Source organism: Gavialis gangeticus, unplaced genomic scaffold (genome assembly GCF_001723915.1).
Source record: "Gavialis gangeticus isolate Ggan-Ray unplaced genomic scaffold, GavGan_comp1, whole genome shotgun sequence".
In the NCBI taxonomy this organism is placed as follows: Eukaryota; Metazoa; Chordata; order Crocodylia; family Gavialidae; genus Gavialis; species Gavialis gangeticus.
Window position 1 is genome coordinate 132,368,380 of NW_017729032.1, and position 16,092 is coordinate 132,384,471.

Consider the following 16,092-nt stretch of genomic DNA (forward strand, 5'->3'; position numbering starts at 1 on the left):
GTAGGTAAAAGTAACAAATGGCTTGTTTCTGGTGCTGTTCATTTGAAATGGAGGTCCATAAATTTAAATATATTGCTAGATCACAAGTAACACAACACCATATATGAAAATGCAATGCTTTCTTGCAGCCAAGTTACATGGTGTAACTTCCACTTTTGAGACATTTCAATATTCACTGCTGGAAAATTAATGTAAATGTTGCACTAATTACGATACCATGTTAGAATATGGCAAAGTGTTTTCTATCCAGTATCCAGATATTGACATTATGAGTTAAGTGTTTCCAAAGAACATTTAATTAGTTCTAATGAGAGCAACCATGTATTTTATTTATACATCAGTTAAGTGTTTTTATAAATTATCTTATATTTGCAATTGAAGGGCATTCAAATGCTGACGTTTTTCTACATATTCCAGCTCATTTCACTAAAAGGTTTTTCACTTCCAAAGATGGTGGCTTGGGTATATTAGGAAATAACTATGAACACTAGTTTTCCATTCTGTGTGGCTGAATTTCTTTGCTAAGGCACCAACTTTTGACATTAACCTCTACACTAACACAAACACATTGCAAATTCCTAGGTGCTTTATGTTTAAACAGGTGAGAAAAGCAAGACAACAAGGGGAGAAAGAGAAAGAGAAAGAAATAAAGGGTAGCCTCTAGAGTTAGAAACTGAGAGCTATGTTTTTGGGGAGAGACCAGACCTGAAGAAGAAAGTTGACTAAAATCTAACTGCATATTCCAAGGGCCAAGTTACTAGGGTAGCACTGCTTGAGTATTAATATGCTATTAATGCCTTCCTTGAATAGCTAAATGTACTTGGAGTGACATAGGCCTAGAGGGCCTGTCCATTTAGATTTCATGGTCAGTGAAAAAGGACCATGCCACCTATAACCACTAGAATAGAGATACAAGCATGGACAATAGTGTAATATTTATGACGAAGAACAATATAAAGTTCCCTATTAGATGTGTTCACTCTTGCTCATTTGTCTTGTGAGGAGTCTTAAGAGAAGACTTAGACCATCAAAATGGCTAGTGACATATTGATTCTAGAGGTTTATAGTAAGGGACAAGAGGTCAAGGGAGAGGGGAAACATTAATTACTGTTTGGGGAGAAAAGACTTACTTCAGACTCCTTATAAATGGGGATCCTGGCTTTCTCTGACTAAAAAAAAAAAATTCCAAATTTCTTGATTTAAAAAAAACAAATACAAATGCAAAATCCACATTTTTCCATGATTAAAGTGAAACACCATTAATATATACTATTTGTGTTTCATTTTTATAATGGAAAAATGTAGATTTGGGGTTGTTAGGTTTTTTTTAAATGGAAATTTGTTTTTTTTTTATCAGAGAAAACCAGGATCCCTGCTCATAAAACAGCCCTTGGTAGAAATGATTAATTCTTCGCTAATATGATAATGAACTCGAGTAATTATTGGTGCTTGAAAACATAAACAAAAAATAGCACTTTAAACTCAGCACGTTCCTATGCCAAGCCCTGTACATGCTCAGAAGAGGCAACACATTCAACCTGGCTTGCCTGTCTGTAAAGACTGAACACTTTCCATGGGCTTTTTTGGCACTTGTATCTAACAGCTGGGTTTTATAAGCTTTAGCTAAAAAGCAGCAAAAGGCCCCACAGAAGTGCCGTGTCTTTACAGACACTGAAGAGCCAGGCTGAAGTAATGTGCTGCTGCTTCCGGTAAAGCCTTTTTTACATCTGCAAGCATCCCATGACTCAACAATCAGGTTTTTTCCCCCCAGAACAGGTAATGGAAGATGGAGACCTCTCCTTTTGGAAACCTGAGACCTCCACTGTAAAAGCATCAGGGAAAAGTGAGAGAGAGATCTGTGTTCACAGGCAATGTTAACTTCCACACAATGGCACCTGGCAGCACAATATGGGGTGCAGGTGAGCAGCCAACTGTGACAAAAGACTATTAGGGACTATTTAGAAAAGCTGGACATATACAAGTTCATGGGGCTGGATGGGATGCACCCAAGGATACTGGGGGAGTTAACCAATATTACTGCAGAGCTGCTGGCCATCATCTTTAAAAACTCATTACAACTGGGAGAGGTCCCAGATGATGGGAAAAGGGCAAATATAGTGCTTATATTTAAGAAAGAGAAAAAAGAGGATCCAGGGAACTACAGACTAGTCAGCCTCACCTCAGCCCCTAGAAAAATCATGGACCAGGTCCTCAAGAAATTCATTTCTAAGCACTTGGAGGACAGAAAGGTGATTAGGAACAGTCAGCATGGAGGATTCAGCAAGGCAAGTCATGCTTGGCCAACCCAATTGCCTTATATGACGAGAAGTATGTGGTGAGACCAGTGGTTGTGGTATACCTTGACTTCAGCAAGTCTTTTGATATGGTCTCCCACAACATTCTCACAGGCAAGCTAAAGAAGTATGGGTTGGATGAATGGGCCATAAGCTGGATAGTAAACTGATCACCAGGTTCAGAGGGTAGTAGTCAAAAGCTTAATGCCTAGTTGGCAGCTGGTATCCCAGGGGATAATTCTGGGGCCAATTTTGTTCAATATCTTCATTAACAATCTAGAAGATGGAATGGATTGCACCATTGGTAGGTGTGTTGCCACTAGGTCCTGGAAAGTGATTATTTCCTTCTATTCAGCACTGGTGGGGCCACATCTGGAGTATTGTTTTCAGTTTGGGGCCTCAAACTACAGAAAGCAGGTGGACAAATTGGAGAGAGTCCAGCAGAGGACAACAAAAATTGTTTTGGGGCTGACCTACATGACATCTGAGGAGAGGCTGAGGGAACTGGGCTTATTTAGTCTGGAGAAGAAAAGACTGAGGAAGGATTTAATAGCAGCCTCCGAATACCTGAAGAGGGGTTCGGAAGAGGATGGAGCTAGACTGTTTTCAGTGGTGGCAGATGACAGAATGGTCTCTGACTAAAGCAAGGGAAGTCTAGGTTAGGTATTAAGAAAAAACATTTTCACTAGAAGGGTAGTGGAGAACACTGAAACAGGTTACCTAGAGAGGTGGTGGAATCTCCATCCTTAGAGGTTTTCAAGCCCTGGCTAGGTCAAGTCTTGGCTGTGATGATCTAGTTGGGGATGGTCCTGCTTTGAGCACAGGGTTAGACTAGATAACCTTCTGAGGTCCCTTGAAACTCTCATTTTAATTTTTCTATGATTCTAATTTGATATTTAAGTGTATCCTTATGGTAATGTTTTAAATTATTTCCCTATGTACAGTTATTTGAAGTATCCCCATAATACATATATCATGGTATTATAATAAACAAACCATTTCAACATAATGTATACCTTCCTGATAAAGGAAAACTTTTTAATGGATTGATGAATAAGTATATTGTTGTGTGAAATTATGTTCAATGCAAAGTTTGAACATCTCAGTGCTTTTAAATAGTGAAATAGGTGGGCCCAGGGCTACATTCCTGGGCATTTTGTTGTATTCAAGCAATGCGGGACCATACCCATTCTTTTCTATCATGTGACAGATAACAACTGATGATAACCTGCTGACTACTACAACCTGGTAAGTACTTTACTGAGCAAATCAATATATTGTTATAAAAGTAACCATGACTATATATAACTTAACACACACACACACACACACACACACACACACACACACACACACACGTGTGTGTTAGTTATATATAGTCATGGTTACCTTTATAACATTATATTGATTTTTCTCAGTGGGGTGTGTGTATGTACACACACACACACACACATTCACACAGAGGAAGAACGAGTATGAAATAAAGTTAAAAAGTATCTGAAATTACTTACTTAAATTGCTTGGTATATAAATATTTTAGTAAATTGAAATATAATAAGCACTTGAATAATGTGTGATTAAATGTCAGTTAAATTCCTGTTTGTGAGTAATTATGATATGAAGTCCAACAGAACACTCCTAAGTCAAAAGGGCACTTAGGCAGGGATCTGATTACATACTCAAAATACAAGAAGATAGGGCAATATTCACACATTAATTACCTCCTTAAGACATAACACATTAATTAGTGCTTAGTTTTTTATTTATAAATAATTGAGAAAATAATTTTAAAACTACAGGTTCATCCACAGTTGGTTTCTCCAGTGATGTCAGTACGCCAAAGCTGGTTTATATCAGCAAATGGCATTTTTATAGTGTTCAACAGGTCTGATGATAAGGTAATGCTTCCCAAACAATTTTTTCCCCTTTTTTGGTTAAACTTACAAATATCTAGAAAAGCACTGGTGGTGATGGCACCTTGATGCTACTTCATATTCATAATAATTGTCTCCTAGTTTACTTTAATATGAATAACCAGAATTTTTTGCATTTTAAATGGTATACAAGTTTTTATAATAATGCTATTTTTATCCATTAAAAGACACACACACAGACACACACACAAAAAGGACGGGGACATAATGAGACCCTGAATGGCATTTGATTTTGAAATTGCTCATCATTTGCCATGGTACTAATTGGTCTCTAGCTAAGACTTTCCCATTAAAAATTATATGCTTCTTTGCTGTAGGTTATAGCTATCAATTAGCCATGACAATGACATTTCCAAAGGAGAAATGCATCAATCCCAATGTTCACTGAAGTCATAAACCCCAAAAGAAACCTGACATTCTTCAGAATTTCACAAGGTACAGTCTTTTTTCATATTTTATTTGTTAGCTGGATTACTATTGACAAGAGTTACAGCCTCCAAAACAAATATCCACTTCATGTTTCTTGTGGTTTATGGAACATTATAGAGCTGGGGTATCAAAAGGGCCCAATATTGATTTATTATTGTTCTTATTATTCATGCTTTAGGATTCCAATACCATGTACTTAGCCCAGTGCTTTAACCACTAGGCTTATCCAAGCTTTTCTCCAATATTCCTTTTGAAACTGAACCAACACACCATGCATTCAGTGAAATGGATGAAGCTCAGAAGGGAAACAAGAGTTGACCACTCAGTTGTTCCCTTCCTCCTCATCCCACACTTCTATCTCCCAGGAGGCCTCCTTCCAAACAAGTTCTGGATAATGCTTAACTTATGTAATTGGTGATTAAAACATCATGCTTGGAAATCATAAATTTAAAACCTCTCTTTGAGGGGAAGAATCTCCTCTGTTTCCTAGGCAAGTGCCCTAACCACTCAGCTTTAGGGCAAGAGCCAAGGGGAAGGGGAAGAGGAGAAGGAGAGGGAGCAGGGAGGCTGTCTCTATTTCCTATTCTTATTCCAGGACTTGCACTTGAGTAATTATTCAGATATTATAATATGTCTCATATTTCAGTATCAATTGTATTGGAAATAATTTTCTTACAATCAAATGTTAGATATGCACTATACCTCTGCAATCATTTGAACAAGAATAAGATTTTTATTTTTATTGTTTATATTTTGACTCTTTTGAAGCCAGTAACTGGGTAATGCCATTTTATAATAAATGAAACCCCTGTCTGTGTATAAATACCTCTGTTGTATGAACATGAGTAGAGGCTTTGTTTTGTACGTAATTGGGAAATAATTGCTGCCAAAGACTTTCAAAGATATGACTTTTTTTTTTCATTTTCTAAGAATGTACAGATAGGGTAATGATGAACATACATGTTCATATTAGGGGATATAAATACCAATTAAAAATATCCATTTAACCTGTTGTAATTACAATAGTTAAATGATTAATTGGTATGGTAACTGCTGGCTGAGTTGCTTTCTTTGTGGACAGCAGATTAACTGAGAGGGGAAATTGGGAGCGGGGACTAATACTTAATAGCTAGGCTCTGTGGACCCGGTGCAGTTATTTTCAGCCTCCTCTCTGCCTGCTGCAAGCAGCCCAGGCTCTGCGGTAGGTGGCAGGGGCCTGCCTGGAGCCCAGGCATGACAGGCAGCAGGCAGGCTGCAAGCAGCTGCACTGGGTCCACAGAGCCTAGTTATAGGTACTAGGATCCCTGCCTCTCCTATCCCTTCCCCTCCTCTTTGCTCCTCCCTCTTCCCACCCTGCCTCCTTCAGGTTCCTGCTGCAGACACTTCATAGCTTCTCTTCCCCACCCTTCCCTACTAAACTACGCCCCACCCTGGGTTAAATGGTAACTAGTTATCACTGGGCTCATGAGATAAATGATTAATCACTTTAACCATTGATATCCCTAGTACATACAAGGGTCTTCAATTTTCATTTAGACAATATTTTCAATATAGGGCTGTGCTGAAAACAAACTTCTATGGAACAGAAAAAGTCAAAATTCTAGAATTTGATTCTGTTCTTCATGGGGGAGGAAAAATGGAAACCTTTTTTGGTTTTGATTTAGAAAAAGGACAGGATAAGAAACTCAGTCCAGAATAGCCAACTGATAGCAGTGACATTTGGAACATAGAAGGACATGCTTTAAGTGCCTCTTTTTCTTAAACTGGAGTAAGGATTTGAATCTTGCTTTCACACTTCCCAAGTGAGTGCCTTAACTTCTGGGATACCGACTATGCTGGAATTGCAGGGGCAACCTCTCTCAAATTTCCCCATGATATGTTCATCAACATTTCCACAAAGTGTTTGGGATTTGATAAAACCGTATTTTTTAATGGCTGATGGAGACTTTCATCCAAAAAAAAGCCTGATAATTCTGTAACAGTGATTATTTTGTTGTAACCTTTATAAAGTGAAAGCACCCATCACAGGTCAGTAATAATAGGTTTTCCTATCAATAATGAGCATTACTTTTCATTAGAGATAGAGTAAGCAAAATGAACATTGATACTATTGGATTCCATCAATAACATCCTTATCTCTAGCATTCTGCCTCCACAATCAATGCAGTACTTTCTTATATTAAGTTAGGAAATATATCTAATCTCCAGGGCAAACTGCTATATTTTTAAATTATTTTAAATTTCTTTTTCAATTTTGGTTTATTTTTCAAAAAATGACATTTCCATTGAGTTTTATTTTATTGGCCATTTGAGGATCAATTTTTTAAAAAGATTTCTCAGCTTTGCCTTAAGCCTTTTAACTAGCTTACCTCACAGAGAAGTAAGTCAACTGTCTATTTTTTTTAAAAAAGGAAGTATATAAATTAAAATCATCATTTATTTGCCAGAGATTTTTGGATTCAAAACTGTAGTCTTGTATTTTTAATGACCAAAGTGTTCTCAATTGATTTTAAAAAAAAAAGAAAAGAAAAAAGAAATGATCTTCAGACTTTTGGAAACATGTACCTTGGACAAAACAGGCTTGATACTAATTGGTTGCAATGCCTATGATGACAAACAATTAACAGGGGAGGTCTATAATGTCAGTCATCAGCCAGTAGGCTGCAACAACAATTAAATGCCTCTATAGGCAAGGTAATCAGATAAGGATTGTGAAGTGATGTTTTTGAAAGTGTAGCTGTAAAGATATACTTGGTGCAAGAAGGCCCAGTCATTTTGGTGACATTACAAATCAAGGGATTTAATTACAGCATTATTTGAAACCCCTGGAATATACCGTGGTGCTATTGCCAGTGTTGCAGTGCACTATGAGTTGCATCTGCAAGGCCCCTGCAAGATTCACATGTAAAGGCAGGGTGGGTTCTGATGCAGGTTCCCTGCAATCACACTTCCTGCCATGCTACATGTGCATAGCAGAAGGATGATTATGGGTTCTAGTAGCAGATCCCATCATGTCTTACTGCTGGTGGAGGGGGAGCCCAGAATCATGATACTGGTTTCCCCCTACATCAACAGGTAGAAAGCTCCCAGGGTTGGGACCCCCAGTTGATCCAGGATTCCAGTTAAGGGGGTATACCATGAACTCCCAAAGCTGGGAGCTATGAACTGCTGGGGCTCCCAGCTACAGGGATGCACCATGCACTTTGGGGGATGAGACAACAGCTGATCCTGATTTTGATCCAGTTGTCTGGGGACCATCCCATTTTGGGCAGTCCCCAGCCAGCTCTGGGCTGCATGTGCAGATTTCCCTGTGATATCCAGTGCTGGCCATGAACTGTTCTAGTCAGGGGCAGGTCCCAGCCCCACCAATTTTCCCCAGCCTCATCTACCAATTGGGCAATTGAGGCATGGGGCTTGGAAGGAGCTTCAGGGAGGGGTAGATATCAGCCCCCTGCTCTTGATCCGCACCCATCTGGGGGCCCACTGCTAGCTGCCTCACTAGCAGATTGGGGCAGGGGACTGGGACCTGTCTCTCCCACACAGCTCTTTCCAAGACCCCTCCTCCCCATTGAGATTCTGGGGCTGGGAGTTCCTTGCTTCCAGGGCAGGAGGACATTTTCCACACCCAGGCCCCACCACCAGAACCCACCCTGGCAGCAGGTAGCTCCCAGGGGCAGGGAGTAATCTCCCAGCCCCCACCAGGAGACAGCTGTCTCCTGAGCTCATGTTCCCTGCCAGCCCCTGGGCAAGCACCCAGGGGGAACCTAGAATCCCCCCTGGCTGGTGCAGGGGGCCAGTGCAGGGCCAGAGGGGGCGGGAGTAGACTGCTTCCAGGAACAACAAATCTGCTCCCAAATGGGCACACATGTAGATGCCTGCCCAGGGTGGGTTTACTGCAGAGTAAATTACTCTGGACTAAACCCATCCAGCAGTGTCTTCATATGTAAACATACCCACTGACCACTTTTGTTCACACTGCTTATAAGCAAATGCAGTTCAAAATGATAGGACATACAAAAGGAACATTATTTTGGTATAGTTCTTGCTTTATTTTAAATCCACTAAGGAATCAAGAGCAATTTTCAGTAAAGGTAACATTTTCCTGTCCCCATCTTATGCCCCTTTCTGCACAATGGCACAGTTTCAACAGTGACAAGGCCCTTAAATACACTTTTCCAACTTCATGGACAAGAACTCTAATTACTAAACTATTTATTTATGGCAGCACTGTTACTGTTGTGAAAGGAAATAATGAATCAGTATCAGTTATTTTGACGTAGTGCTGTAGCTGCTTTAGTTCATAACAGGATCTGGATCTTAAGTATATGGAGTTACTTGCCTTCAAACCTGACCCAGATGCCCAAGTTCTAGAGAAAGATGAGATTTCAGACACACCTTGGTACTTAGGCTTTCTTGCCAACTCTAGAATGTTCTCCTTTTGGGTATTTACAAACATCCACTGCATCTAATCTAAGTCTAGATGAATTACTTGAAGCCGCCTAAGCTTAGTATAGAAGCAGTGCATGCAGCTATTCACTGCTGCTGGGAGCAGTATGGGCAGGCTGAGGTGAGTAACTTGGTCTTTAGGGAGGGGCTGGCAGGATCAGGGGGGTCCACAGTGGGGGATAGAGGATCTACTGTGGGGGTTGGTGGAGCTATGGAGGGATTTCCTAGTAAGGGTGGGATTCAGAGGGCTAAATATAGCCCAGTTTTGGTTGGAGGGCAGGGTAGGAATAACACAGCATCAAGACTGGGACAAATTGTTGTGCTTTCCCAGCCCCAGCTCTGTGCTGCAAACATATGAGGTGTTCCCTAGATTGGTTTATCCCTTTCCTAGTTCATGTTAACCTTTTCTTAATCTACGTTAGTTCACCTCAGTGGGTGAGTGAACTTGGGTTAAGTGCACAATTATATGGCCGATTTAAACCCTGAGAACATAGAATGCCAACACAAGTGAGCGTCTAGATTGGCCTAAGCCTGGTTAGGTCAATCTAAATGTAATATTGGTACATAGCCATTGTGTCTTGTTTTTTTAGATTACCTTTCATGGGGCTTTACCTGTTTCTATACACTGTATGGAGAGTTAAGGTACTTAAAGCCAAGGTTCTGGAATCACTCTGAATGCCAGGCCACCTAAAAGTCAGGTGTCACAGTACTGATTGGCAACTCATAGACATACCTAATTTAGGTCTCTGCTAATAGGGAACTATTTGATTCAGATTTGGCTGATTCAAATGCCAATGATTTGATTGGGAGATTTGAATTGCTTTTCTGATTCAATTTGGCCAAATCGTCTTCGGAAGATTCGGAGCCAATTCAGAGATTTGGCCATAGAGTATAACGGGGAATCAATGAAATATCTATAACTTTTTTTTTTGGCTGATTCAGATAAAATTTGCAGGAGTGATAGCTTCTGCTCAGGTCATTAAGCCTGCCAAGTTTTGAGGAGATAGGTGTAGGGGTTTCTGGATAACTGCACCTCAGACTGCTGACAAGCAAAACATGTGACATAGATGACACTGTGTGTGTTAAGGTACAAGGGGGTGAAAACTGCAGGCCTGCTAGGCCCTGCTGTGGCCACAAATATTGCCAGCTGTCAAAGATAGGGGGAGTCTGGGTTCTGGGGCCCTGCACCTCTGGCTGCTGATAGGGAAAACTTGTGACATGGGTGCTTGTGCAACTGTGTCTGTCTTCAGGCACGAAGTGGGAAACTACTGAAGGCCTGGCTGCTAGGCCCTGCTGCAGCCACAAAGCCTGCCAGCTGTATCTTTCTTAGGGTAAAGGGAGGTAAAAAAAAACTACTGCAGGCCTGCTAGGCCCTACTGTGGCCGTAAAGCCTGCGAGTTGTCAAGGAGATAGATGCAGGCGGAGTCTGGGTTCTGGGGCCCTGCACCTCTGGCCCCAGGCAAGCAAAACTCATGACATTGGTGCTTGTGGGACTGTGTGTGTGTTCAGGTGTGCCCTTCCTGGCACTGGAGCCTCTGCACAACATGGCAGTGTGCCCCAGTGAGGCCGCCGCCTCCCCTGCTGACTCAGTCCAGTCCACCACTGTAAACAGCAGCAGGTAAAAATAACGTAGGTGGCTCAACACCAATAGCACCAGCAGCATCTAAGGTAGCCAAACTGAACTATCACAGAACCTTTTTTTCTACAAAGGAATTGACAGCAAGAAGTAAAGATGTTGTGTTGGATATATGTTTCTCATGGTGTGTGATAGCTTATCTTGTGTTTTTGTGTTTATATGTTTACTATAAAAAAAACCCAGAATAGTTAGAGAAACATATCTAGGAAGCTTTTGGGCTGAAAAACCCTTTGTCATGCTGAGGAAGTACCTGCAGTTGGTGTGCCTCCTGGTCCTGGATGGAAAGAATAGTAAAGAAGCCAGAGGCTGGCCTGGCACACAATGCAGGCAAGAAAGCCAGTCAGTGAAAATGGAAATGGAGGCGTCAGACAGGCTTGGGGTGGCAGGGGGAGGGAGGGATGTAGCAGCGCAGGTAGAAGTGTAGAGGTACCTGGGAAGTCAGCTGTTCAGCAGGTCTCAGTGTGTCAGAATTCCACTGTCTAATCTATATTGAGTCCATGAGTTTCTGTACCTAGGAGACTAATGAAGTGAAGTTCATAAGTCCAGCTCTGAAAAGTGTGGAGGAGACAGTGATTCTGCTGTTGGTGCCTATTTCTGGACTTAGGGGAGGTGGTGCAGGTGCAGGGACATCAGGTACAGGTACTGCTCCCACCTCCTCACTTCTACCGGCAGCAGAAGCCTCATGGCTACTTGGGAAGAGGATGCGTCTATGTTGGGGGGGGGACTTCCAGCTCTAGCTCTCCTCCTACCCCCTCTCCCTCCCCTGCCAGAAGACCTGGCACCTGCCTTTCCAGCATGCTTCATATTAATCTTTCCTGTGCAGCAACAGTTGAATCTGTCTGACTTCTTCTAGCTTGTCTGATGTGTTTGCTTCTCTTTGTGTAGTAGATTGCAGCTTGATCATTGATTGATTGTTAATAAAGTATATGGTGTATATGTGTGTTCAGTGATGTGCTCTCTGTTCTGACTGAATGGGTGACTGTCTGACTTCTTCTCCCTCTTCTTCTTCTTCTTGTGTTTCTTTACTGTACTGTTCTATGTTGTTTAGTGTACCTAAAATTTCTTCTTTTTCTGAATCTCTATATGACTTCTTCTGTGTTGTCTTTAGTCAGTATGTAAACTATTAAAACTAACTATATAATAATAATATTAATAACTAATGTACTAGCTATACAATCTCTTCTATGAATATCTGATTTTTCTTCTATGTGTGTGTGCAACGTGTGCTTCCCTGAACAGTGATGGATCAAATTGCTAGGTAAACACCGAGCTTTTTTTTTAAAACGTTTGCAGAAAAAAAAAGAGAACAAATATAAATTGAAAAAAATGAAATGGAGAAGTAGTAAGTAGAGAGTTGCTAAACTAAGCTATATCCTATCCAATCCTTTCTAAGAACAAAAAAGAGAAGGCTATGAAGCAAGCCAGGTGGTCTAGTACCTTTCTGATGCTGTTGCTCACTCAGAACCAGCTCACAAAAAGCACAGCAAGCCAGCAGACAGAGGCTTTTATGCTGTTTCTATGTCCCTCCCCCAGACACTGTGATTGGAAGGGCAGTCAGAGAGAAATCAAGCTCACTGGCCAGCTAAAGATGTCAGTCCTCCCCCCCCACACACACACACTCCCCCTCCCTCTTCTAAGTTTCTGTTTCCCCAGAAAGACTGCCATCCAAATCGCCAAATCTTTTCTGAATCTTTTCCGAATCAATTTGGAGGCTCCAAATTAATTCAGAAAGGTTTAAGCTTCTAGCGATTTGGTTCAGATTCAGAGATTTGGCCTCCAAATGGAATCATAAACTGAAGATTTGCACAGCCCTAATAGCTATGCGAGTCCACTAATGATAATGAATTTGGATATAGAGTGTATAAGTGCAGCACTAGGCCTTTTGTTATATTCAGGATCATTTTATGCTTTATTTAGGAAACATAAGTAAAGCAAATTTAATTGCATGATAACTGAATGGTATTTGAATTACTATTTCTACACACCTAAGACAAGTTTAGACCACAAATTCTGTTCCTATTACATCACTGAATAATATATCAGCTGTCACTTGGTAAATCAGCTGTCACTTGGTAAATCACAGACTATATAACTTATTTAACCATACAGAATGTACATAAAAAAGAAATTGTACTTACATAATTAGAATGCAGTTAATTTTGATACATCATTTATAAAGTTGGAAATAGTATCAGATCCAAACTGAAATTAAAAAAAAGAAGTCCAAGTATATATTTTTCTTTAAATTAAGCCTTTCATAAATGGTTATTAATTTTGTTGTATTAACAAATTTAATATTCATAAATTTGCTGGAATAAAAGTATAAACCCCCCTGAAATAAATGGGAATTTTCCCATGAGTTCAGTGGACTTTGCTTCAGTCTAATCATGCAAGCTGGAGTGATGATTATATGAAGTGATGTTCAGTGCAAGCCTCCTCATGTAGTAATACCAATGTACTATAATGCTGATTCACATCTCATATGAGAAAACTGAACCAGATAAAATAGTGCTTTATCCAAATCACAGTGAAGCATGAAAAATATCTTACTGATTTCAAAAGGTTTTGGATCAGTCTCAACATTTTTTTGAAATATGTATAAGAATGACCCCAGAAAGTGCATTTTCATTTCATGAAAAGGAGCATGCTGACCTTACCCCACTCACCTTACTCCCAACTATGTTTTGAAAAGACATTCTATAAATTAAATATGTCATGAGAAGATCTCTATCCAGATATATTGAGATGCCCCTGGCTGGCATCTGGGATTACTTTGACTGTACATTGTACAATTCACGGACAGGAAAAAAGAGACTAATAAAATGGAAAGAATAAATAGGAATAAAAAACTCAAATAATGAAGTAATCTTCAGATAAAACATCTTGACGAATCACTACTGCCAACAAATGACAAAAAATCCAGAATTGAAAAGGCAATCCAATGGGTAAATAATACAGCATACAAAAAATTATGAATTATCTTTTGATTCCAGGATCTGGTCTATCTGACAGGTAAAGTAGGCATAATAATAATGAGGTTCCTTTTGAAACTCAGTGCTCTGTCAAAATCTCTTGTTTTCCAAGGAAATTATTAGTTTAATGAAAATGTATGAGCCTATATTTTCCAATAGCCCTGGGACTATCTAAATGTCTTCTATTCAATCACACTCAAGCTCATTTAAATAGTTTAAATGCATGTAAGTTACCTTAGTGAAATCTAAGAATTAATTTATGCATGATCAATCTTTTTATTAGATATTAGACAAGAAAAATATAAACATTCATTTTTATTTTTCCTTCCCAGCCCCCTCTCCTGATTTTCTTTTAAAGATAATAATTGCATCCATTTAGGTGTTCAGAGATGCACTTATATGTTGGAAACGCTGGCTGTGCTGAAGTAAATAGAAATAACATATTAACTTCAGTGGATCCCAATTTGAACCATCAAGTGCAAAGTAGAGGCTTTCTAAAGCATCATTTTATAAATCATCATTAGTGCTGTTACAACAATTATGTATTTTTTTAAGTTAACTTGAGAGTGTATTCACTGGCAAAATGAATACCTTGTTGGTTGCCTCCTAACTGTATTTTATGAGTAGGGACCTACTTAATTCACAGGGGCTGCCCCTAGATTTCACAGTCTGAGTGCCTTGCTGGTCGCTGTTTTCATGGTGGAGCATGGTATGGCATGTCTACCATGCCTCTGATTGGTCAAGGGGCCCTGGAAGTCCTGCCTCTTCCTGGAGATTGACAGATAGCCATCTGTGAATTTCTGGGGAGGGGCGGGAGGTCAGAAGGGACCACTATAGATCATCAAATCTGACCCCCTGCATAGGCAGGAAAGAGTACTGGGTTCAGATGACCCCAGCCAGATGTCTATCTAACTTCCTTTTGAAGACCCCCAGGGTAGGGGACAGCACCACCTCCCTTAGGAGCCCATTGCAGATTTTGGCCACTCTAACTGTGAAGAAGTTCCTCCTAATGTCCAGTCTAAATCTGCTCTCTGCTAGCTTATAGCCAGTATTTCTTGTGACCCCCAGGGGTGCCTTGGTGAGTAGAGGCTCACCAATTCCCTTTTGCGCCCTCATGATGAATTTATAGGCAGCCACAAGGTCACTTCTCAACCTTCTCTTGTGGAGGCTGAAGAGGTCCAGGTGCCCTAGTCTCTCCTCGTAGGGCTTGGCCTGCAACCCCTTAACCATACGAGTGGCCGTTCTCTGGACCATCTCCAAATTATCCACATTCCTTTTGAAGTGTGGCACCCAAAACTGCACGCAGTATTCCAACTGTGGTCTGACCAGTGCCTGATAGAGGGGAAGTATCACCTCCTTGATTCTGTTTGTCATGCATTTCCTGATGCATGATAAAGTGCAGTTAACTTTGCTGATGACTTCGTCACACTGATGACTCATGTTCATCTTGGAGTCCACTAGGACTCCAAGATCCCTTTCTGCTTCCGTGCTACTGAGCAGGTCATTTCCTAGACAAGTAGGTGTGCTGGACATTTTTCCTCCCTAGGTGCAGCACTTTGCATTTCTCCTTGTTAAATTGCATTCTATTGTCTTCTGCCCATTTGTCCAACCTGTCCAGGTCTGCCTGTAGTTGTTCCCTGCCCTCCGACGTGTCCACTTCTCCCCACAGGTTTGTATCATCCACAAATCTGAACAGAGTACACTTCACTCCTTTGTCTAAGTCACTGATGAAGACATTGAAGAGTATCGGTCCAAGGACCAATCCCTGCGGGACCCCACTGCCCACTCCCTTCCATGTTGATATTGACCCGCCTACCACCACTCTCTGGGTATGACCCTCTAGTCAATTTGCCACCCACCAGACTGTAATCATCCAAGTCACAGCCTCTTAACTTGTTCACCAGGATGGGGTGGGATACTATCTCGAAGGCCTTCCTGAAGTCTAAGTAAACGATGTCAACCCCTACTCCTGCATCCAGGTGTTTTGTAACCTGGTCAAAAAGAGACCAGATTATTCAGGCATGATCTACCTGCTATGAACCCATGCTGGTTTCCCCTCAGCATAATTTTTCCTGCTGGGCTCTCACATATATGAGCCTTAATAATCTTTTCAAAGACTTTGCCAAGGATGAAGATGACACTGACTGGCCTGTAGTTGCCTGGATCCTCCTCCCTCCTCTTCTTGAAAATAGGGACCACATTGGCCCCTTTCCAGTCCTCCAGGACCTGGCCCATGCACCACGAGTGCTCAAATATTCTTGCCAGTGGCTGTGCAATGACATCAGCCAGTGCCTTCAGTACTCTCAGATGGAGCTCATCTGGGCCTGCCGACTTAAACGCATCCAGTCCTTCCAAGTGACTCTGCACCATCTCAGGGTCAA